At 48.9% G+C, this 25,268-nt stretch overlaps 2 protein-coding genes across 9 annotated transcripts in view; one reads left to right on the top strand and one right to left on the bottom strand.

Annotated features, from left to right (window-relative positions):
* LOC137520899 (mediator of RNA polymerase II transcription subunit 8-B-like) overlaps positions 1–25,268 on the bottom strand; it is a 230,312-nt gene that overhangs the window by 72,959 nt on the left and 132,085 nt on the right. The window contains exon 1 of one of the 2 annotated variants that reach the window (XM_068239455.1): positions 1,079–1,234. The exons of the other annotated variant lie outside the window; for it this stretch is intronic. The gene's annotated coding sequence lies outside the window, so the exon portion shown is untranslated. Of the gene's footprint in view, positions 1–1,078; positions 1,235–25,268 lie in introns of those variants that run through there. 2 annotated transcript variants of the gene reach the window in all.
* SZT2 (SZT2 subunit of KICSTOR complex) overlaps positions 1,360–25,268 on the top strand; it is a 414,375-nt gene continuing 390,466 nt past the window's right edge. For 6 of the 7 annotated variants that reach the window (XM_068239443.1, XM_068239448.1, XM_068239449.1 and 3 more), the window contains exon 1: positions 1,360–1,647. The gene's annotated coding sequence lies outside the window, so the exon portion shown is untranslated. The remainder of the gene's footprint in view (positions 1,648–25,268) is intronic. The other variant, XM_068239450.1, reaches the window with a different exon arrangement.

Here is a 25,268-nt window from a genome sequence, read left to right on the forward strand (position 1 = left end):
GATCTTAAATCGTGATAGGAATTTGAAGTGGAAAAGGTTTTTTTTTTGTTTGTTTTTTTAAAGAGAGAGTCTAACATTTCTGAAAGTAATCAAAAACGAATTTCAAATTGAAAAGGATCTCTGTTGGGTTGGAAAGATTTCATCGATGAAATAAGTATTTCACAGGTTACTAAGACCTCTCAATCGATTCTAGTGCTATCACATCAAGAATGCACATATACGCATAACATTTATCATATATCATCAGTCATCACTACAGAGTCTACTATTCATCAACTGTAATGTTCAATCCTGAAATCGATTAATTTTTTTAATACACATTGTTTCGTGTTTGATGTGTATGGCAATGCTTGAAAGAGCAGCAAGCAAGCACCGTACAGGCAGAATCTGTCAAATGAACCATAAAGACTCTGTAGTGATCACAGATGACATGAATGACAGGAACTTTCCCCATGGATGAATCCTTAAAAAGCTGGGAATCTCCTAGCAAATCGGAGACAACCGTACAGCAAGTGATGCTGGTGAATGGAGAGGATGACGCCAGTCTCCTCCTGGTCAGGTGACAGGTACTCTCATGCTCAGTGTTGCTTCACCACAACTGAGAGTTCTAGTTCTACAGTCAGATGTGAAACAAAGATTGACCAATCGCAGTCTGAGCAGATCTTCACAGTAAAAAAAAAGTTGTAGCAAGTGATGAATAAACTTCTTTTACTGCCCATGAGGCCACCAGCATCACACCCTGTGGCCCTGTTCCTCTTTTTTCTCTCATCTGCCCTCCACTAAGAAGTTCCAGATGTGACACTTTATCCAGAGGGCTGAGAAGGTGGCGTGAGAGGCCATAGGGGTGGGATGAGGACTGGGGTCTCCTCCTCTCCATGCAGTGCCTGGCACCCTCACTCCCCAGAGCCTGCTGCATCCCTACACACAGCTCCTTGCACAGAACTCCCAGGCAAAGCTCTGGCCCTGTCACTTTCTTCAGATGCCACATGTCAGACCACAGGGCACTGCATGAAGTTCTGGAGGTGGCCACCACTTGTAGTGCCAGCAGGGTATACCTGTAGGAGAGAAGGTAGCTTACCTGGAGGTGAGTCCTGGAAGTGTGACACTCTTGTGCCCTCCTGAGCCTGACAGAGAGCTTGAAAAAGGGAGAGGAGGAAGGAAGGAGAAAGAGAGGGAGATCTGGGTAACCACACCCTCTATGTGACTCAACTTCACTCTGCAAATATCACAGGGCTCAGCTCATGGCTGGAAGGAGGCAGGGCGATGTTCAGGCAGCTGGGAGGGCTTCTGCTGAAGTCACAACAGGAGACAGTGGCGAGGCTGGGCCTGAAGAACAGGCACAGCAGCAGCCTAGGGAGAGGGCACACCCATCCTCCAATAATCCCACCACACCCATCCCGGCAGCTGCAGGAAACTAGCTGACATCCAGGACTGGGAGGAGGAAGAGAGAAACATCAATCTGCTGCTGCACAAGTTCTATTGTGTGCAGCTCACCTCTCCAGGCTGCCCTGACCTGCTTCCTAAGGTGAGGGCAACTGGTGGGTCCTGGAACTGCACAATGCCCTCTGGTCTGCCTCTGTCCACTGACCACCTGTGGCTCAGCAGATGTGGGAACTACAAGTACCAGCATCCCACAGTGTCTCTCAGGTACCAGAGTTCTGTAATCCCCATGTGTTACTCAGTATATTATGTGGAACTACAAGTGCTAGCTTTCCTCAATGTCTTCCTGATGTCAGAGGGTGTGTAATCTGGCTCAGTAGATTCTGTGGAACTACAACTCCCAGCATTCCACAGTGCCTTCCAGGTGTCAGATAATCTGCAATCCCCATGTGTTTAGTGGCTCCGCAGATTCTGTGGAACTACAACTCCCAGCATTCCACAGTGCCTTCCAGGTGTCAGATAATCTGCAATCCCCATGTGTTCAGTGGCTCCACAGATTCTGTGGAACTACAAGTCCCAGCATTTCACAGTGCCTTCCAGGTGTCAGATAATCTGCAATCCCCATGTGTTCAGTGGCTCCGCAGATTCTGTGGAACTACAAGTCCCAGCATTTCACAATGCTCTCCTAGTGTCAGGGAGTTTATAACCTCAGTCTGGTCACCACATGTAGCTCAGCAGTTGCTTAGGAACTGCATATCCCAGCATTATGCACTAGCCTTGGCCTAGCATAAAACTTGCAAATCTTGCTGACCTGTGGCCCTACAGTTGCTGTGGAACTACAAGTACTACATTCCACAGTGTCTTCCTCATTCATATGGTCTGTAACCCCCATCCATGGCTTGGCTGCTGTGGAACTACAAGTCCCAGCATTATGCACTAACCTTGAGCCGGCAGAGGACTAGTTGTAACTATCATGTGTCTATGCTCAACATTTTATGCACGTTGTACAGCACAATGGAATATGTTGGCACTCTATGAATAAAAATAATAAGAATGTGATTATTTTGATCAGGTGTAGATTTGTAAGACTCTCATTTGCTGTGAGATCACTTCCTGTGAAATTGGACTTTTTCACCCTCTCTGCAGTTACCAGTGTTACTGAGCCTGAACTGCAAATCTGCATACACACATTCGATTAAAATAGAAACAAATGATTTCTGACAGATCGGGCAATTATCATGGATTAAAAAGGCACCAAACGACTTGAAAAGATAAAGTGTAGCAATGTTTCAATGGTCCATCCTGCTGGATTTGTTCAGCCGATTATCGTTCACATGATTACATCATCACACAAGGAACTTTGCATCATGAACAAACATTGACGTTAGTAGTGTGTGGCTTCAATTCGAACATAATTGTGTTGTTGCATTTTGTATAGGATCGCTGTATGCCACAACGCTGGCAGATGTCGTTCGTTGAAGTTCGAACACAGCAAGTTTTATCGCATGTGCGTTCCTATCAGCTATATCCTCTTTCATGACCTAATTTCTTAAAACTTAATTATGAGTAAAACAGAGCTAAAAACAGAACTAATCATTTTCCACCATCTCTGTCCATCTCTCTGTCTGATCAGTGATGGGCTCACGAGTATTTACAATTGGCTAACCACTCGATTTCGTGATTTAAATGAGGCTTAATTGCCTTAGGTGTGTGGCAGGGAAATAAGGGGTTATTTACCCATAAGTCAGGGTATATCGTGCGCTCCAAATACCTTGCACGCTTCCTATTGGACGTGTTGCAAGCCTCACTACACGCACTTCCTCCAAGTTGGAAAGAGGAAGTGTGCGGTGGTGAGGCTTGCAACGCGTCCAATAGGACGCGTGCAAGGTATTTGTGGCGCACGATATACCCTGACTTATGGGTAAATAACCCCTTATTTCCCCACCGCACACCTTAGGCAATTAAGCCTCATTTAAATCATGAATTTGAGTGGTTAGCCAGTTGTAAATACTCGTGAGCCCATGCCTGTGTCTGATATAACAATAAACGTTAACACCCCTATAACTTCAGTGCCCAAAGTACGGTGCTTAGGGGGTGATATTGGACTCCTCTCTTTTATTCCTCACATTCACTCCTAACCAGCTCCTTTTGTCCTCCACGTATACAAGATTTTACACGTGTTTCACCCCTTCTCTGGAATGCCCTTCCACAACGCAAGAGTCATTTTCCAACCTTTTGAGATCTTTAAACACTCCCTCAAAAGCATATGCTCTCTAAGCCACTCATCTCGAAGTTTATTACCCATGCTATAAGAAGAGTTTTGCAGTGACTTTGTTACAGTATGTTTTCTTGCAGTTTTTGGATGTTGATTTATACATTTTCTAGAAGTGACTGATTTTGCCAATATTCATTCCCTTCCTCCCCTCCCCCTTCTTTATTTCCATAAAGTTGTGTACACACGCACTACATGTGGCAACGACTGGTCCGTCAGACCCTCCCGCTGGGCGGATGTTCAGCCGACAGTAGTGCGTGTGTATGCGCTGTCGGCGGACCGATAAGTCTGTTTCTGAACGATCCACTCAGCAGATCGTTCAGAAACAGCCTTATCAGTCCGCTGACAGTGCGTACACACACGCTACTGTCGGCTAAAAGTCCGCCCAGCGGGAGGGTCTGACGGACCCATCGTTGGCAGCAGTAGTGCTTTTGTACGCACCGAAACCCTTTACCCTTTTCATTTTCCCTTCCCTCTCATGTCTTTTCCCCAAAATAAGTCAAAAGTTGATTGTATTGACTCTATCTATGCACTTTGAGATTGCTACTGTTGTTGGATATCTATTCTGATTCTATTGTGAGTGTATAATTATGACCTTTGACTGCAATTAAATCAGATTTTTGAAAAAAAAAAAAAAAAACCATACGCTCTACCTTAGACCATTCTCCCTTTCCCCTAAAGCTATATACTCACCACCCGACGGAGGTGGATCCAGTGACCTCTCCCTGATAACAAGCGTTCCTCGATCAATCTTCCGGCCAGCAGGTACATGTGATGGCCCACAAGGGACGCGGACAAGAAGTCAAGTGATTGCAGTACTTTGCTTAAGCTGGCCATACACTGGCCCGATTTGCCGCCGTTTCGACAGCAGATTCGATCACTGGGATCGAATCTGCTGCCAATCGTTCGCGCTACACGCTGAATTTCGATCCATTCCGTCCGATCGCGCCGTGCGGAAAATAACCGTCGATCGCCCGCGGGTAAAGAGCGCATCGCTAGCGGCATTCGAGTGCCCGACGACCGATGCAATAGAGCCGCAATACGTTACCTGCTCCGCCGGCGCGACTCCCGGGTCTCCGCTCTTTTTCTCCGCTCTGGTCTGGTCTGGTCTCCGGCATGCTTCCCTTCTTCCTTTCCCGGCAGGAAGTTTAAACAGTAGAGGGCGCTCTACTGTTTAAACTTCCCCCAGACAGGAAGAAGGGAAGCATGCCGGAGACCAGACCAGAGCGGAGAAAAAGAGCGGAGACCCGGGAGTCGCGCTGGCGGAGCAGGTAATGTATGCGTGTATGCGGGCGGGGGGAGCGGCGGCAGCACCACCACCACCACCACAACAGATTGTGAACGGTTTCAGGCTGAAATCGGTTCACAATCTGTTTGCAGTAAAGGTAGCCATACGATCCCTCTCTGATCAGATTCGATCAGATAGGGATCTGTCTGTTGGTCGAATCTGATGGCAAATCGACCAGTGTATGGCTACCTTAAGAGTCGGCGGGGACACTCATTATTGTACGTGTCACTAAACGCCCGTTGATCAAAAAATAGCCAGTTAGAAAAATCGTTGGAAAAATTGAGTAGTGGGTATGGGCCTTAAAGAAAGTCTGAAGCCTCGTAAAATTCATCTTTTTATTTAACAATCACCTTCTACAGTATGACTCCATCTAAAACGCTGCTATCCCGCGGCAGAACGCTGTGTTTAATGCCCCCAAATCCCCGGGGCAATGTCGGGGGAGCGCTTCCTAGTAGAGGCAGAGCTTGGTGCTGTAGCTCTGCCTCTACTCTCATCAATCGGCACTGATCGCCGCCTCTCCCCGCCCCTCTCCGTCTTCTTTCACTGAGAGGGACGGGGGAGAGGCAGAGATATGCGCGGATTGATGCGAATGGAGACAGAGCTACAGCTCAAAGCTCTCCCTCCCTGGGCAGCAAAATCCACGACCAGGAAAGCCATGGCTTATTGCCCTGGTGTTTGGGGGGGGGGGGGGGTTAAACACTGCGTTCTGCTACGGGATATCAGCGTTTTAGATGCGGTGATAGTATAGGAGGGGTTGTTAAATACAAAGATGAATTTTAAGAGACTTCAGAGTCTCTTAACCACCCTGGCGTTCTATTAAGATCGCCAGGGCGGCTGCGGTAGGGTTTTTTTTTAATAAAAAAAAAAACTATTTCATGCAGCCAACTGAAAGTTGGCTGCATGAAAGCCCACTAGAGGGCGCTCCGGATGCGTTCTTCTGATCGCCTCCGGCGGCCAGAAGTAACACGGAAGGCCGCAATGAGCGGCCTTCCGTGTTTCGCTTACCTCGTCGCCATGGCGACGAGCGGAGTGATGTCATAGACGTCAGCCGACGTCCTGACGTCAGCCGCCTCCGATCCAGCCCTTAGCGCTGGCCGGAACTATTTGTTCCGGCTGCGCAGGGCTCGGGAGGCTGGGGGGACCCTCTTTCGCCGCTGCTCGCGGCGGATCGCCGCAGAGCGGTGGCGATCAGGCAGCACACGCGGCTGGCAAAGTGCCGGCTGCGTGTGCTGCTTTTTATTTGATCAAAATCGGCCCAGCAGGGCCTGAGCGGCACCCTCTGGCGGTAATGGACGAGCTGAGCGCGTCCATACCGCTAAGGTGGTGGTTAAAGGCCAAGTTGCACTTTTCCTAGATAACCTAAAAACTCACTGCCCCTAGGTATGAGTATTGTATACTACACCACCTCTTGCACCCCCCCCCCCCCCACACACACACACACACACACACATTTTTTTTAGATTGTAAGCTCACAAGGGCAGGGCTCGCTCACCCTTTTGTGTCCTGGAATTTGTTATACGGTACATTTTATTCATCATGTTACTTTAACATTATGAATGTTGTTAAAACGACAACAAAACATTTGTAAAGTATTTTTCTCCCGTAGGACCCAAAGCGCAAAGTTACCAATTGTGTCTAATGGTGTATACCATTGTATTATGTACCCCATGTTTGTTCACATTATCACTCGACGCATACGATCGTATGCCATCTGCGTTTGTATGCGTTGCGTGGCTGATCCCATTCAGTGTAGTGAATGGGTCAGCCGTGCGTTATGCTAAAAAATGCGTGCGGCATGTGTTTGCACACTGCACTGGTAGGGAACGCATGTACTGTGAACATCAGACGTGTCTGCCTCCTGCGCGTGATGCCGTAATACAGACAGCAACGCGTGTAATGTGACCGAGGCCTTGCTTTGTATAGCATCACCGAATATGTTGGCGCTTTATTATTATAATAATGTGTGTACTGAAGTGAACTCTGCGCATGGATAATTAGATTCCAGATGCAAATGACTGACTAACTGGCAGAAAAATGCATTCATTTAGAAACTTCTAAATTCATTCAAAGCTGCCAGCTAATAAAACAATCACTCCCAGAATCTGATTATATCGGTTGAATTCCAGTCCAGCCCTCCGCTAATTCTGGTTTCTTTACATAGCAAAATAAATCTATGGAAAAGATCAGAGACTGGCAGGGAACACTCTTGTCTGTTTTCATGCATATATTCTGCACAGGAAAACTGACAACCCATGTTAACCCTGAACAGACCTGTTAAAAGCAAATCTGAACTTACCTGGGGCTTCCTCCAGCTCCCTGTAGACCGTGAGGTCCCTCACTGTCCTCTTGGTCCCGTCTATGGTCCCGCTGGTGGCCCCCGTTAGTGTGGCAACTTCGACTGAAGTCGTGAGCCACTGCGCCTGTCCACGCATCCGACTCGAACATGTCGCCGTAAGCCTCCTGCACATGCGTGGTTCAGTCTTTCAAGAACCGTGCATACGCAGGAGGCTTACAGAGACCATGGCCGAGGGACCTTGCAGCCTATGGGAGCTGGAGGAAGCCCCAGGCAAGTTCAAATTTCCTATTAACAGTTCTGCACAGGGTCCCTTTAATCAATGGCTAGCTCACACTTGAATACATTTGTGATAAAACTGACACCAGTCTAGTATTGTGTGCATTTTCTCTATCAATGACATTGGCTTAAAATAACATGAAAGTCTCCCCACATACAAACACACATGGTGTGCAGAAAAATGTGCACAGAAAACAGACAGAGAAGTGTGCTACTTGCCTAAAGTACAGCAGGACTTGATCTTTCAGGGCTTGTTTCCATGCAGCACAGAGCCCCGCGCGCATCACTCCCGGCGGGGTATGCGATCCCATTCATTATACTGAATGGGAGCGTGGGATAAAGCGTCCCAAAATGCAGCAAACCATGCATGGCGCTTCAGCGACGAATCGCTGCGCATGAATGGAAACGGCAGACAGTGCAGTCTATGCACTGTCTGCTGTCCCTGCGATTGTGTTTTCATAAGCGCACATGAAAGCGTGCTATATGGAAATGAGCCCTTAGGTGACAGGCCAAGTTCTGTTCAGATGTTGGTACTAGTATGGTTGAGGTGAGCCAGTGAGAAAGTCCGTAGGGAAATCCCACTAACGTGATTAGGTAGACAGCACCATTTCAAACTGCTAGGTTTCAGATAGGTAGTAGTAATAATTCTCCCATGTTGTTAGGCGTGGAGCCAGCCCTAAACGTCACCTAACCAGCTTCCTTCTGCCTTGAATAGGGATGGTCAGTAATATGCGGCGTGTTTGCCGCCGTATAAGATGCACTTTTTCTCCACAAAAATGGGGAGAGAAAGTACCTGTGGCTTATACAGCGAATGCAGGGAATTCCTGACTTATGATCACCCGCCGATACGAAGTGCCGACCCATCGTGACTTCTAGGCCTCCCTGCATTGTCCCTTGTGTGCCTCTGTCTCTCCCATGTTTGTCCCCGACTCCCCTTGTGTGTCCGCTCCCCCCCCCCCCCCCCAGTCTCCTGCACCAACCGCCTCCCCCGGTGTTTAATTAGCAGTGTAGCGGGAGCACCTCTCACCTACCCCATGGCTCCTGCAGAGTTCATAGACCTCTCCTCTTCTGCGCAGCTCCCCCTAGTAAAGGCTTCTGCTGATGACACAATCAGCAGAAGCCAACACTAGAGGAACAGTGCTGGAGACGAGAGGTCTACGATCCCCGTGGGAGCCATGGGTTAGGTTAGAGACGCTAACCTCGCTAATCTCTGTGGTTGGTTCCAGAAAAGACACGATCGCTAGCAGCTGGACCGAGTAACCTTGATAATTCTAGCAACTTTCAGCTGATTGGTCCCTACATATAGACTGTAGTTGCCAGGGGCGTTTCAAGCAACAGTGGGGTCCAGGGATGTTTATTGGGCGACCGCCCTGGGCGCAGACTGGCAAGTATAAAAAGGGGAGTGCAGGCATAAGGACATAACCACTAGGAAGCTGGTGATGAGCAGTGCAGCCAAATGGAAGAAGATTACCAGCGCGATCACCTTCCTTAACTCCTCCAGGGCTGCCTGAGTCCAACCTCAAGTCATCATCACGTCACCACCGCGTGATGACACCTGATGTCCTGTAGCGGTACTGCAGGCTGTCAGTGCGCGGCGACAATGCAGGAGTTGGCTATCCGGGCTCTCTTCACCTGTTTGTTTTCCTGGTGCCTGCTTCCTCCTGGATGAGCGGCTGTTCACTAGTAAGTAGGCAGATCTACTTGTGACCTGTGGCTGTATGACTGTCCCTAAAGAGTAAGGGTTCGTGAGTCCACGAGGGTGGGCGAGGAAAGGGGGCACAATTTTTACACCCTCGCCCTGGGTGCAGTTTAGCCTAGAAACTGCCCTGGTGGGGTACTTGGCCAAAATTACCTGGGGAACCCCCTCCTCCAGCATATTCACCCCCAAGGCCCCTGAGCCAGCTGCTACACCCCCCAGATCTCCCCTTTCAAATGTAGGCCCCTACACTGTTTTTGTCTTAGTAACAACTTGCCTATCCTGGCACGCTGCTCCATCCATTGTCCCGTCTTCAATCCCGGCTGGCTGCCTCTTGTCCATGACTCTGTGCTTGTTATTGCGTAATGACTGCTCATGGAGAAGAGGCAGCCAGCTGGTATGAAGACAAGGACTAGTACACCAGGATAGGCGAGCTGCTATTCTGACAAATCGGTGCAGGGACCACAAGTGAGGGGGAGACCTGGGGGCCCTGAGGCAATTGCCCCCTTTGCCTCTATGGTGACACCGGCCCTGGTAGTTGCTACAAGTCCCAACAAGAACCTTCAGCAGCCAATACATCTGTATCCTTCCACTGACCAGATCACACCTGCTTAAAGGGAAGGTTCAAGCAAAAAAAAAAAAAAAAAAATGAGATTCACTTACCTGGGGCTTCTACCAGCCCCATGTAGCCATCCTGTGCCCTCATAGTCACTCACTGCTGCTCCAGTTCCCCGCTGGCAGCTTTCTGACCTCGGAGGTCAGGGCCACATTGCATACATTTTTACGCATTCCAGCTAGTGCAGGAACAAAAATGTACGCGTTTCACCACTAACGCGTAAAAATGTATGTGTTAATGTTCCTGCACTAGCGGGAATGTGTAAAAATGTACGCAATTTGGCCCTGACCTCCGAGGTCAGAAAGCTGCCAGCGGGGGACTGGAGCAGCAGTGAGTGACTACGAGGGCACAGGATGGCTGCATGGGGCGGGTAGAAGCCCCAGGTAAGTGAATCTTTTTTTTTTTTTTTGCTTGGACCTTCCCTTTAATGCCATAGAGCAGCATTTCTCAAACTTTTTACCCTGGAGGAACCCTGCAAATACTTTTTGGATCTCAAGGAAACCCTGCATTTATTTTGCAGGTGGCTTGGTCTTTAAAAGCTGTGTGGCTGTTTGTCACTTCCCCCTTTTACAATGCCCTTCATTATGTCTCCTCATTCTACTGCTCTTTATTTGTGCGCTCATTATTATCCTGGATGCAATGCTTCTTTTTACAGTACCCCCGGTCAGGAATATATTGGGGTGCTGATGCTGTTAAGGATAATACAGTAATATATTTTCATTTTCCCATTTTTATATCTGCTGTGGTATGTCAAAGGTGTAGATATGTAGGCTAGATTCATGGACTGTTCATGTATTTGTGTGGGTGGGTCACTAGACCTACATTTGCATCTAAAGAGGACTTCAGTGAATAGAGCTTGGGTAATCAGACAATGGCAGAAGTGAAGTGTGGAAGTCCTTGACACTTGAAACATTTACACTTCTGTTGAGGAAGTGAAGAACTCTAGACTAAGTCAGGAAGAGTCCCTGCACCAAAAGTTGACATGTGTGTTAAACACTATTTCATTGTGAGGAAATTGAATTATTGGTGGAGGTGCAAACTATACCCTGTAAATCACATCTATGGGAAGGGGGTGGAAATCTCTGCAGACTTTAAAAACGGAGACAGGAAAAAGCCTTAATCAAGTTTCCACCTGGAGTTGAAAGCCCTACTTCACAATCTTTTGATGTATAGACTTTTACCTGGAAATGGAATATGTCTGAGATTTAATTAAAGGGGAACTGAAGAGAGAGGTATATGGAGGCTGTCATGTTTATTTCCTTTTAATCAATACCAGTTGCCTGGCAGTCCTGCTGGTCTATTTCTCTGCAGTAGTATCTGAATAAAACCAGAAACAAGCATGCAGCTAGTCTTGTCAGATCAGACTTATAAGTCTGAACCACTGAAACACCTGATCTGCTGCATGCTTGTTCAGGGTCTATGGCTAATAGTATTAGAGGCAGAGGATCAGCAGGGCTGCCAGGCAACTGGTTTTGTCTAAAAGGAAATAAACATGACAGCCTCCATATACCTCTCTCTTCAGTTCCCCTTTAAAAACTAGTTCCTCCCCAAGGAAGTTGCAGCCTCCAGGCATATCTCACAGTATAAAACAGCAGCTAGGATAACCACAACTTGTAGTTCTTGGAGGTAGCTCACACGGCTAGAACTAACCTGGTTCCTGACCAGAAGTGCGTACTCCCGCAACAACGCCAGATCGATACGCTGGTACATTTATTTCCCCGTTTATTTTGGTAAGCAAAATCGCTTTGTGTGTATTTTTGTAACTTTTATCTTTGTAACTTTTTATTTTGTTTTTTGTAATCTTTTGTATATATTCTGTTCTGCATTGTTCCACTTCCATTTTTCTTGGAATATTAAATTACTATTTAATAAGCTTGACTTCTGCTGTACTAAACTAACACTCATAGCCTAGAAGAGATTGAAGTGTGTATAAGTCCATGCCTATTTGTATGCTTGAGCAACACTACCAAATGAAATTGTAATTGCATTGTGTGTGGGGGCGTTTGTCATACATTGGCCTAAAGCGCGCAGCTGACCCAACGTACGAAAAACGCCATTGCGAGTAGCGACAGCAGAGTGGCTAACAGTTCGGAACGACCGTTAGTGTTTTTTTGCTTCAGTACAGTGTAAGATTGCAACTGTGTGTGTGTGGGTGCGTGGCGCTCCTGTATTCGGCCTAAGCGCAAAGCTGACCCGAATACGAAAACGCGGAGTGCGCGCTGAGGACTCGACAGCAGAGTGGAAGTGTCTAGCGAACAGCTAGTGGTGGCAGTGAGAGGGGTTCGGAGGGGTCCCAGCCTTGTTTTAGCTCGAAAAAGGCTGCTCCCCGCTTGATCTGGTCAAACCCGCAGTCGGGAACCGTATACGCAGGCGTGCCGCGGGCCGGTTCCTGACACCCCCTATTATAGAGTGCTCTCTATCATACTTCCCTCAACCCCTACAATGGGGAAAAATGCCAAGGAACCCCTGCAGAGTACTCAGGGAACCCTGGTTGAGAACGCCTTCCCTAGAGAAACATTACATTTTTATGGAACTACTAGTCTCACTTCAGTACAGGCAGGGCTGTGGGAATAGGGACACATTTGTGTTTGAAAAAAAACAATGCACATTAATTGCAATGAATACATTCATATGCTATATATGCTTGAAACCCAGCCAGGGCACTATCTGCATGGAGTTTGTATGTTCTCCCTGTGCCTGCATGGGTTTCCTCTGGGCACTCCGGTTTCCTCCCACATCCCAAAGACATACATGTATGTTAATTGGCTTGCCCCTAAATTGGCTCTAGACTAAAATACATACACTACATGATACTGCACATAGACATATAACTATGGTAAGGATTAGATTGTGAGCTCCTCAGAGGGACAGTTAAGTGACAAGACAACATACTCTGTACAGTGCTGCGGAAAATGTCGGTGCTATATAGATAATAATATTCCGTATATAGTGTAGATTTTCAAGCAAAAAAAATGTTTCCTTAAAGAGAATGTCATTGCACTGCTAGGCTTCATGTTCCAAGCTGCTGCCGGGCAACTGTTTAAGAATGGCTGGGTCCTTGAGCCCTTTCAGGTTCTTTACTGCAGAGAAAGTCATAAGTTCTCCTCAGGTACCTCACCTCACATGGCCTCTGCAGCTATGCAGTGTGATAGGCAAGTGCAGGCAGAACATGGAACCCTTAGAGAGAAGTAGGCCGGCACTCAGTGTAAAACTGCGCTTGCAAAAATTCCAGCTGTGTATGTGGGCAAGCTCCAGCAGAAACTACGTGCTCAAAACAGTCAGTAGGAACATGGCATCAAAAACATGGGAGGAAACAGCAGAAAATGTCTGGCACTGTAGTTTAATATAAAAGCAGCAGGTGTACAGCAATGGAGAGTACACAACAAACATGTACATAAAGATGGTACTTATCGTGCTGGGTGCTGGATGTGGGAGGCACTGTGGGCGCCAGTAGGTGCACGGCCTTACGACCGTTTCACATGGGGTGAGCCTTGCTTCTTCGGAGGCCAAACGTGCACAAGTGCTGGACGGAGGAGGCCATTAAAAATAGCCTACTTCCGTGTGAACTCCCGCCCATATGCCCTATGACGTGGGGCCAGGTAATTGGACGTGGCATGAAGCGCGTCATGCTGACAGCGCTACATGTAAGTGCGTACGACACGGACGCACGTATAGCTGGAGCGAGGAAGTGTTGCTATGGCAGCGTGCGCCGCCCCCAAGTCACGCGAGAGGCAGCAACGAAGTTAGCAGCCAATCAAAGAAAAGGGGGCGGGTGCGGACAAGTGCAGCACGGTTGCCAAGCAACCTTCGCGACAGCAGCTATAGCCTTTGAGCGAATCAGATCGCCCGGTGCTGTAACGTAACTCACAGGGTAAATACAAACCCTGCAGCCCGGAACGCGGCCAGAGACGAGGAAGGCTGTGCATGCTCTGTCCCACACCGCAAGTTGGGTCAATTACCCTAACGCTTTGCTTATTCGCTAGGCGGTGTGAAAAGGGATAAACCCTTGGAGAAGTGCTGTGAACAGCACCCAAAGGTGGCCCCAGGATAGAGATGGAGAGAGAAAAAAAGGGGGGGGTGAGAAAGGGAAGAGGGAATGTGAAGGGGTGTGGAGTGATGAAAGGAAGAAAAGCAAAGAAAGGTAGTGAGTGGGACACTGGTCCTAGGAATAGAGATCCATGGGGAGCGGAGGTGGGACTATAAGACCACCCCAAGAAATAGGACTATAAGACCACCCCAAGAATCAAAGAGAAAAGGGGACCGCATGGGTCAACCCACCCATGCATAGAACACATGACCGTAATGATTGTGTATGAACAACAAACTATTGAAGAATTCATATATTACATATACAAGTATATATAAATAAAAAAGATAGGGATCAGAACGGTCATGTGTACATTGGGAAAGGGATAAAGACATAGGTGGCAGAGGAAAAACGCCTCGGGCTCGATTCACAAAGCGGTGCAAAGTGTTTGCACGCTGGTGAAAAGGCTCTTATCACGCCTAAACTCACTTTAGGCATGATAAGAAGAAACTCGCGTGAAGTTACCGCGCGTACGCGCGTAAGTGCGCGCGCAGCACCCGACGCTTCGCGCGAAGCTCCCATTAAGCCCTATGGGACTTTGCGCGCGCTCGAACGCGCGTATGCGCGGTAACTTCGCGCGAAGAGCAGGAAAAAGCGGTGATAACTCAGTGGTGAAAAGGTCATCACGCCTAAAGTCTTTTAGGCGTGATAACTGGGTTATCACCGCTTTGTGAATCAAGCCCCTCGTAGGGAAACCCTCAAGGTTCAAGATAACAAGCCATATCAACATGATAATTTAGGCCCAGAGGGCCCATAGCGTCTGTCTTGAAGATCCACTTAGATTCCAGCTTGAGGAGCAATTTCTTCCTATTGCCTCCTCTGCGTGGAAGATTACAATGATCCACACAAGCAAATGATAAAAGGCTTGGATCAGAGCCATGGACAGTGGCCATGTGCTCTACCACTCTGGGGCAGCCCTTGCCTTTTGGCAACAAACGGACATGCTCTAAGATCCTGTCCTTTACCATTCTGGTTGTCATGCCAACATAAAAAAGTTGGCACGGACACCATAAGGCATAGACGACGTAGCTAGTCCTACAGGTAGCAAAGAAAGGAACTTTAAATTGAATAGGACCTAGTTGGTAAAATTTACCGGTCCTTATGTGTGGGCATGCTTTGCATGTCCCGCACCGATGATTGCCTGTGGTAGCTACGTCGTCCAGCCATGTGCGGCGTGGATTTTCGCGAAAGTCGCTATGGACAAAAAGGTCACCGATAGTAGGTGCTCTTTTAAAAGCAACCAAGGGTTTAGATGGTAGGCATTCTTTGAGTACTGGATCTTGAAGCAAGATGGGCCAATTTCTGGTCATCACTTTTTTTAATTTCCCTCTCCATTGGTGAGAAACTGAAAGTGAAGACCCCTGAGGTGCTATTCGATCGATTGGAGTTATGCCTCCTTGTAATTAAATTAGATCTAGACTTCTTTATGGCCTCATTCATAGCAAGTTCAAGTTCATTGGCATCATAGCCCCTAGCGAGCAAACGAGATTTCAACTCCATGGCTTGTTCAATAAAGTCGTCCAAACTGGCATTGTTCCTGCGTAAACGCAGGAACTGGCCATATGGAAGGGACCTAATGACGTGCCGAGGGTGATAACTGTCTGAATGTAAAATTGTATTAGAGGCTGTCGGTTTCCGATATCCTTTAGTTATAACAAAGCCATCCTGAATGATTAATTCTAGATCTAGGAAATGTATACTTTCTGCAGAATATTCCATGGTAAATAGCATATTCACATTGTTAGTGTTGATAAAATCCAAAAATCTGGATAAAGATTCAATGTCTCCCGACCAGAAGGCCAAGACATCATCCACATACCTGGACCACATCCTCAGGTTGGACCTGAAAGGAATATCCATAGCGTGGTTGTACGTCTCCTCCCAGGCCCCAAGAAAGAGATTAGCATACGTGCAAGCGACAGGAGTCCCCATTGCGGTCCCGGAGACCTGTTGGTACCAGGTGTCACCAAACATAAAGGCATTATGGGTGAAGATAAAAGCCAAACAGTCACACACATACTCATTGAAAAGAGGGTCTTTGTCACCTCTGTCCCGATACATTCTGACAGCTTTAAGGCCCTCTACATGTGGTATTCTACTGTAAAGGCTCATGACTTCAATGGTAACCAACAGGTCTCCTTTACACCACAATGTGGACTCCAAGCCCTCCAAAACATCAAGGATGTCGCTGAGGTGGGACGGAATATGGGAAAGGAGAGGTCTGAGGATGTGATCCAGGTACCTAGAAATATATAAAATGTATGTAAAGCATATGATTGCAGCATGTGGGTATTGTGTGCAAACAAACATTTCTGCTCTCTGCTTGTCCCTCCTCCCTTCTCTGTCCACTCCCTGCCCTCTGTCCATCTTCTCCCCTTCTCTGTGTGTCCACCCCCCTCCCCTTCTCCTGTCCTGCTAGTCATTTCACCCCCGGATGCTTCCCTTGTAAAATGATCCAAGATTCGGATCAAAGATCCGGATCTTTTCAATGATCCGATTCGAATCATCCGAATCATTGAAAAGATCCGAACTTCCCATCTCTTATAGCTGCTGTCGCGGAGGTTGCTTGGCAACCGTGCGGCACTTGTCCGCTCCCGCCCCCTTTTCTTTGATTGGCTGCTAACTTCGTTGCTGCCTCTCGCTTGACTTGGGGGTGGCGCACGCTGCCATAGCAACACTTCCTCGCTCCAGCTATACGTGTAAACTACAGTGCCAGACATTTTCTGCTGTTTCCTCCCATGTTTTTGAAAACATGGAACCCTTTGGGCTTCAGAAATGGGATTTTAAAGGGCACCTAATGTAAGCGGAATATGGAGGATTCCATATTTAGTTCCTTTTATTGAACAATGGTAGTTTCCTGGCGTGCTGCTGATATTTCATGCATTAGTAGATTCTGAATCGCCCACCTAGAACAAGCATGCAGCAAATCCAGTCAGACTTTAGTCAGCAACATCTGATCTGCATGCTTTTTCAGGTTCAATGGCTAAAAGTATTAGAGGCAGAGGATCAGCAGGACAGGTGTAAGGAAACGCGGAAATGCCGCCGTCTCTCAAGGTGAGGCGGCTGTTTCCGCGTCCAGCATGGCGTCACAACGCGGAAAAAACGCTGCATGCCGCATAGGCAGTGCGGCGGAATCCGCATCAGAGGCGGCCCCCGCACTAGATACATTGCATGACAGTACTGGTGTGGCTGGGACTGATAGTCCACCAAGATTCAGACTTACACGCGCGCGAGCAGAAAGGCAGAGTTTAAATAGCAGTTAGAAGGGTGTCGGCTGACCAGCTGGGTCAGCTGACAAATTCCACTGCTCTCATTGGACCAGCAATTAGGGAGGTCCTGGAAAGGTCCTAGAGTATATATACTGCTGGTTGTTCACTTGCTCTTTGTCTGGCGTGCGATCACATACGTGGGAGCACCCAGATCCGTAGTCAGATCCTGAAGTGTGCCGGGACCAGCTGGAGCTGTAATCCTACACTTAGCTAGATATTTGATAGCTAAAGTACTAGTTTGATTGTGATTATATGTTATGACTTTTGCCTGCCTCGACTATCCTCCTGAACTCTGACCTTGTACCTCGATATTTCTGATACTCTGTTGCCGAACCTCGGCTCGTTCCTAGACTCTGTTTCTGCCTCCTGATTTTGTACCCCGATATATCTGATACCCCGTTGCCGAACCCTGCCTGTACTTTGACTCCGCCTTTGCCTACTGTATTTGTACTTTATCTGTCCGTGTGTGTACGACCTGGCTTGTCTGACCTCGAGAACCGACCTCACGATTGGAGGCGGTTCCCAGTCCTGTCAGTGACACTTCTTCCTGAGTGTCACTCTCGGACTTTCCTTCCTACTGTCAGTCTGACTCCTCCCGTCTTGGAGAGCTCAGGTCTGCGGAAGGAATCCGTGCAGTTCTCCTTGCTGCACTGAGGCCTAGGCCTCCTAGTGTTACTGTTACACCAAAACACTACACTCTACTCAGGCGAACAGAGGTTAGTTTGTATATCGGATTATCGGTGAGACTGCAGATCACTTATAATCTGGTATATATCTGTATTTCCGGCGATACTGCAGATCACCGGTAATCAGATACTCTCTGCGCCCACCGATCGTTACAGAACGCCAGACCCAAAAAATGCAAATGGACGCACATACTGACCGTCTGGGCGCACTTGCCACTTCGGTGGAAAACATCAACCAAGTGCTGGGTGATGTCCTGTCAGGCTCTGTGCAAACCCTCCAGACGTCAGTTGATTCAGTGCGATCCTCTCCTAGTACTGACATACGTATGCCTGTACCTGATAAATTTTCCGGCCACAAGTCTGACTTCCGGAATTTCAGGAGTAGAGTGTTATCGTATTTCGAGTTGAGACCCCGATCCTCGGGGACTGAGACCCAACGGGTCACCTTTATTAAAACTTTGCTGTCTGGTGACTCCCAGTCATGGGCATACAACCTGCCTTCTACCGATACTGCTCTGACCTCGGTAGAGGAATTTTTTAAGGCCATGGCCGTAATCTACGACGACCCTGACCTTGCTGCATCCTCTGAGCGGAAGCTCAAACTTTTACGGCAAGGCAGGGGTCCAGTCGAGGATTACGCGGCCGAATTTCGTAGGTGGTCAGTTACGGCCAGGTTTGGCACTTATGCCCTGTTAGATTACTTCCTGTCTGGGTTGTCTGATGAGGTCTCCGACCTAATGTTAAGCCAACCCGAACCCAAAACAGTCGACGAGGCCATCTCATCGGCCATTCGAATCGACCGTAGGCTACGCCATCAGAGACAGACTAGGGGCAGTCATCGGCTTAGGCCGACCTCTTACACAGTGCCTCCCGCTGCACCCCTAGTAACTCCATCTCCTTCTGTCTCATCATCTCCGGTCTTGCCTCCACCTGAGCCGATGCAGATCGGTCGGTCTAAATTGACCCAAGTGGAGAGAAGACGGAGATTGTCGGAACAACTATGTTTATACTGTGGTGAAGGGGGGCATAGGGTACGAGACTGTCTCATTAAGCCCAATAAGGATAAGCCGGGAAACGCTACCGCCTAGGAGTGATAAGGGGTGACACCCTAGGCGCCCAGCTCGCACCCCTGAAAGAAAGACGATTGCTCCTCCCCTGTACGATTACATGGGGGGACAAATCTGAAGCCACAGAGGCCTTTATTGATTCAGGCTCCGCGGCTAACTTCATGAGTTCCGAATTTGCAGAGAAGTTGGACATTCCTCTCACCCCAGTAAAACCACCTATCCAGGTTACTGCCGTGGACGACTCCCCGTTACAAAGGGACCGTCCGCTGTCCCAGACACCAGAGGTGGAAGTCATTACTGGGGTACTGCACAGGGAGAGTTTACGTTTTTTTGTGTTACATATGACCACCTCCACCATTGTCCTAGGTATGCCTTGGCTGCAGCTTCATTCGCCACAGATCAATTGGGCGACAGGACAATTAACCAGTTGGTCAGACTTCTGTTCCCAACAGTGCCTAGGAAAAGTGGTATTAGGTCAGACCAAGGTACATGTGGAGGGTGTTCCCGAGCAATACTCCGAGTTCTCGGATGTATTCTGTCCCAGGGCTGCTGATAGGTTACCTCCTCATCGCCCTTTCGATTGCCCCATCGATCTCCGTGCCGGTTGTATGCCCCCTAGGGGTCACCTGTATAATTTGTCTGGACCAGAGAAGGTGGCTATGCAGGAGTACATCCGTGACAATCTGGCCAAGGGGTTCATTCGCCCCTCCCGCTCGCCTGCAGGGGCCGGTTTCTTTTTTGTTAAGAAAAAAGATGGAGGTCTTCGACCTTGCATCGATTATCGGGGCCTAAATAAAATCACGGTGAAGAATCGTTATCCGTTGCCATTAATAGACGATTTATTCACGCAGGTCACAGACGCTAAGATCTTTTCGAAATTGGATCTGAGGGGTGCATACAACCTGATCCGCATTAGAGAGGGCGATGAATGGAAGACGGCCTTCAACACACCCGATGGGCATTACGAGTACTTAGTGATGCCCTTCGGGTTGTGCAATGCGCCAGCCGTCTTCCAGGAATTGATTAACGAGGTATTCAGGGAGGTGTTGGGTAGGTTTGTGCTTGTATACCTTGACGATATACTAATTTACTCCAACAACCTCTCCGAGCACAGGGTCCATGTCAGATTTGTGCTAAACAAGTTGAGACAAAATCTGCTGTACGCCAAGTTGGAAAAATGTATTTTTGAAGTTACATCTGTCGCCTTTCTGGGGTACATAATCTCCACCTCGGGCCTGTCTATGGACCCTGCCAAGGTATCCGCTGTTCTGGAGTGGCCTCAGCCGGTGGGGTTAAAGTCGTTGCAACGTTTTCTGGGTTTTGCAAACTATTATAGGAGGTTCATAAAGGGGTACTCCACCGTTATTGCACCTCTCACCAGTCTCACTAGGAAAGGGGCGGATACTACTCACTGGTCGCCTGAGGCCCTTCAGGCATTTTCGACCTTGAAGGAGCTGTTCTGCACAGCACCCATACTAAGACATGTAGACACTTCCTTCCCTTTTATTGTTGAGGTAGACGCCTCAGAAGTCGGGGTGGGGGCTGTGCTGTCTCAACGTTCAGGTTTACAGGGTAGATTGCACCCATGTGCCTATTTTTCTCGGAGATTCTCTCCAGCAGAGAGAAACTACGATATAGGCAACAGGGAACTCTTAGCCATTAAACTAGCCTTTGAAGAATGGCGTCATTGGTTAGAAGGAGCGGAGCATACTATCACGGTTTTTACCGACCACAAGAATCTAGAATACATCGAGGAGGCTAAGAGGTTAAGCCCTCGTCAGGCTCGATGGTCCCTGTTTTTTTCAAGGTTCACATTCGTGATTACGTACACCCCGGGCAGTAAGAATACTAAGGCAGATGCGCTATCCAGGTGCTTTGAGCCAGAAACAGCACAGGCCTCCGTCCCTGAGACGATTGTTCCGCGAAAATTGGTGCTGGCTGCAATTGATACTTGGGAAGACTGGAAGGAGACGTTGAGCCCCTTCCAGCAGGACATCCCGGAAGGGAAGCCTGAAGGGGTCATGTTTATTCCCTTGCCCTTTCGTCTTCAGATCCTTGAAATGTTCCACGCACATAAAAATGCTGGACATCCTGGAGTTGCCAGAACACAGGATCTTGTAGCCAGGTGTGCCTGGTGGCCTTCCCTGTCTGTTGATTGCAGGGAATTTGTTAGGGAATGCGCAGTATGTGCTAAGAGTAAACCCTCCCGGCTGGCACCTGTCGGTACCTTACAGCCTTTGCCCGCCCCGAGTGAGCCATGGACCCACTTGTCCATGGATTTCGTGGGTGAGCTCCCCAGGTCTGAAGGCATGTCGGTCATTTGGGTGGTAGTCGACCGCTTCAGCAAGATGGCCCATTTCGTGCCCTTAAAAGGACTCCCCTCGGCTCAGGAATTGGCCGACCTGTTCATCATCCACATTTTCCGGCTGCATGGCATTCCGGAAAACAAAGTGTCGGATAGGGGAGTCCAATTCATTTCTAGATTCTGGAGGGCATTTTGCCACCAAATGGGCATGAAGCTGTCTTTCTCGTCCGGCTACCACCCACAGACTAATGGCCAGACTGAAAGGATAAATCAGTCTCTAGAACAATTTTTGAGATGTTATGTTGCGGAGGCACAAGACGACTGGGTCAGATTTTTGCCCTTCGCAGAATTTGCTCAAAATAACTTGAGAAATTCCTCCTCCGGATTTTCGCCTTTTCAGGTGGTAACGGGGAGATCGCCCAAGTTTTCCCCCTTGCCAGTTGCCTCCTCTCCGTTTCCAACCCTGGAAGCCTGGCACAGGGCTTTTAAAGTCATCTGGGGGAAGGTGAAGAGTAATCTGGAAAGGGCATTCCAGAGTCAAAAGGGTCAGGCTGACAAAAGACGCTCATTGGAGTGGAAGTTCCAGCCAGGAGACTTGGTCTGGGTGTCCACACGTCACTTAACCCTGAGACAGCCCTCAGATAAACTGGGCCCCAGGTTTGTGGGTCCATTTTCAGTGGCCAAGAAGATCAACAACGTTACGTATTCCGTTGATCTTCCCGCCAGCATGCGTGGGGTAAAGTCCTTCCACGTATCCCTGCTTAAACCAGCAGTCCATGTGGGTCCCACTCCTCCTCCTCCTGTGGTGGTGGACGACCAACCTGAGTACGAGGTAGAAAAGATATTGGATTCACGCATGGTACAGAATTCGGTACAGTACCTCGTACATTGGAAAGGGTACGGCATTGAGGAGAGACAGTGGGTACCGGGTTCACGCATGCATGCAGACGAGTTAAGGAGGGAGTTTCATGCCTTACATCCCGAGAAACCTGGTAGGAGTTGTCCGGAGTCCACTCCTCGGGGGGGGGGGGGGTACTGTAAGGAAACGCGGAAATGCCGCCGTCTCTCAAGGTGAGGCGGCTGTTTCCGCGTCCAGCATGGCGTCACAACGCGGAAAAAACGCTGCATGCCGCATAGGCAGTGCGGCGGAATCCGCATCAGAGGCGGCCCCCGCACTAGATACATTGCATGACAGTACTGGTGTGGCTGGGACTGATAGTCCACCAAGATTCAGACTTACACGCGCGCGAGCAGAAAGGCAGAGTTTAAATAGCAGTTAGAAGGGTGTCGGCTGACCAGCTGGGTCAGCTGACAAATTCCACTGCTCTCATTGGACCAGCAATTAGGGAGGTCCTGGAAAGGTCCTAGAGTATATATACTGCTGGTTGTTCACTTGCTCTTTGTCTGGCGTGCGATCACATACGTGGGAGCACCCAGATCCGTAGTCAGATCCTGAAGTGTGCCGGGACCAGCTGGAGCTGTAATCCTACACTTAGCTAGATATTTGATAGCTAAAGTACTAGTTTGATTGTGATTATATGTTATGACTTTTGCCTGCCTCGACTATCCTCCTGAACTCTGACCTTGTACCTCGATATTTCTGATACTCTGTTGCCGAACCTCGGCTCGTTCCTAGACTCTGTTTCTGCCTCCTGATTTTGTACCCCGATATATCTGATACCCCGTTGCCGAACCCTGCCTGTACTTTGACTCCGCCTTTGCCTACTGTATTTGTACTTTATCTGTCCGTGTGTGTACGACCTGGCTTGTCTGACCTCGAGAACCGACCTCACGATTGGAGGCGGTTCCCAGTCCTGTCAGTGACACTTCTTCCTGAGTGTCACTCTCGGACTTTCCTTCCTACTGTCAGTCTGACTCCTCCCGTCTTGGAGAGCTCAGGTCTGCGGAAGGAATCCGTGCAGTTCTCCTTGCTGCACTGAGGCCTAGGCCTCCTAGTGTTACTGTTACACCAAAACACTACACTCTACTCAGGCGAACAGAGGTTAGTTTGTATATCGGATTATCGGTGAGACTGCAGATCACTTATAATCTGGTATATATCTGTATTTCCGGCGATACTGCAGATCACCGGTAATCAGATACTCTCTGCGCCCACCGATCGTTACAACAGGCAGGCAATCTGCATTGTTCAAAAGGAAATAAAAATGTCAGCCTCTATAGCCCTCCCACTTCAGGTGTCCTTTAACTACTAAATGACCGATCCACGCCAATTGGCGTGGACGCGGTGGCAGCCCCAGGACTGCTCAACGATCGACTAGCATAACATTTGCTTTAGTTCAATATTATTAGCATCTCATTGACCATCTCTAATGGCCAATAGATTTCAAACCGACTGTCAATTAAAAGAACTGTCTCGATCAGTCATGCTGAGGTCTGTGGATCACTGGCAGAGTCAATCAAATGGTGCCCATCACGCTATGTGGATGTGTAAACAATTGATCAATATAATGCTAGTGTTGGGCGAACAGTGTTCGCCACTGTTCGGGTTCTGCAGAACATCACCCTGTTCGGGTGATGTTCGCGTTCGGCCGAACACCTGGTGGTGTTCGGCCAAACTGTTCGGGTTCGCCCGAACGGCTCATTGCCTGGCCGAACAGGGCCCCTGTTCGGCACGAACAGGGCCCTGTTCGCCCGAATACTGGCCCCCTATGGGGTCGCAGGCATAAGGGGGGAGCACGCCCCGATCGCGGGGGGGGTCGGAAATTCCCCCCACCCCCTCCGCTAGCGCTCCCCCCTCTGCCCGCTTCCCCATTCAAAAGTTAGGAAGTGAAACTGTACCTGTGCGGCCGGTAGTGGGTGACTGGCAGTGGGCGGCACTATGGAGAGACTGAGGAGGAGGAGGAGTCCGGAGAGTGACGCGTTGAGGGAGGCCGGGCAGTGGGCGGATCAGCAGTAGTACGGTACTACTGCTGATCCGCCCACTGCCCGGCCTCCCTCAACGCGTCACTCTCCGGACTCCTCCTCCTCCTCAGTCTCTCCATAGTGCCGCCCACTGCCAGTCACCCACTACCGGCCGCACAGGTACAGTTTCACTTCCTAACTTTTGAATGGGGAAGCGGGCAGAGGGGGGAGCGCTAGCGGAGGGGGTGGGGGGAATTTCCGACCCCCCCCCCCCGCGATCGGGGCATGCTCCCCCCTTATGCCTGCGACCCCATAGGGCCCCCAAAAGCGGGATGTTCGGGGAGTTCGGGGTTCGGCCCGAACATGCCGAACATTGCGGCCATGTTCGGCGAACTTTCCCGAACCCGAACATCCAGGTGTTCGCCCAACACTAAATGCGGCAGGAAGCAGACCTAAACTAATCTTGCACACAAGCAGGGGCTGATAAACCTTGAACCCAGTTTTTAAGAGGGTCCTGGCCTTGTGCTTCAGATTACTTTAAAGAGGAGCTGTCAGCCATACTATCTCAGAAAAAAACACATATACTGTATAAGTAGATAAATACTTGCGCTACTTATACAACATATGTATTGCACTGTCCACATTTTGATTTGTGTGACTTTTCTACAGTAAAAAAGAGAAAATCCTTCTTAGCATTTCCCAACTTAACTGTGTGTAATGAATGGCAGGGAGGCAGCTGCGGTGAACAGCGCTACCGCCGCAACTGCCTCTGCCTCTCAGCCTGTAAGTGTTCCTGCACCGAGGTCAGGCATCTCTGCTGCACATGGGGTCGCATTAGCTTGTGCGTGCACTCATAGACAGGACCGTTAGGCAGGGAGGATGCGAGTCAGCTGACCTGCGGGTCGGCTGACGTCAGAGGGCACGCTCACCACTGCTGATTGGCTGAGCTCTAGGGGCGTGCCTCGGGGATTCCTCAGCGTACTTAACCACTTGAGGACCGTAGGCTTTACCCCCCCTTACAGCGGTATCTTCACCATAAAAATCAAATTTCAACAGCAACTGGTCTGAGTGTATTAAGTGATAAAGAAGCTAAGCCTGCATTCAAAACTTTGAAAAAAATTTCTGCTGTTATGATTTGGAGTTATCACATACTTAAGGAACACTGGCC

The sequence above is a fragment of the Hyperolius riggenbachi genome, chromosome 6 (genome assembly GCF_040937935.1).
Source record: "Hyperolius riggenbachi isolate aHypRig1 chromosome 6, aHypRig1.pri, whole genome shotgun sequence".
Lineage (NCBI taxonomy): Eukaryota > Metazoa > Chordata > Amphibia > Anura > Hyperoliidae > Hyperolius > Hyperolius riggenbachi.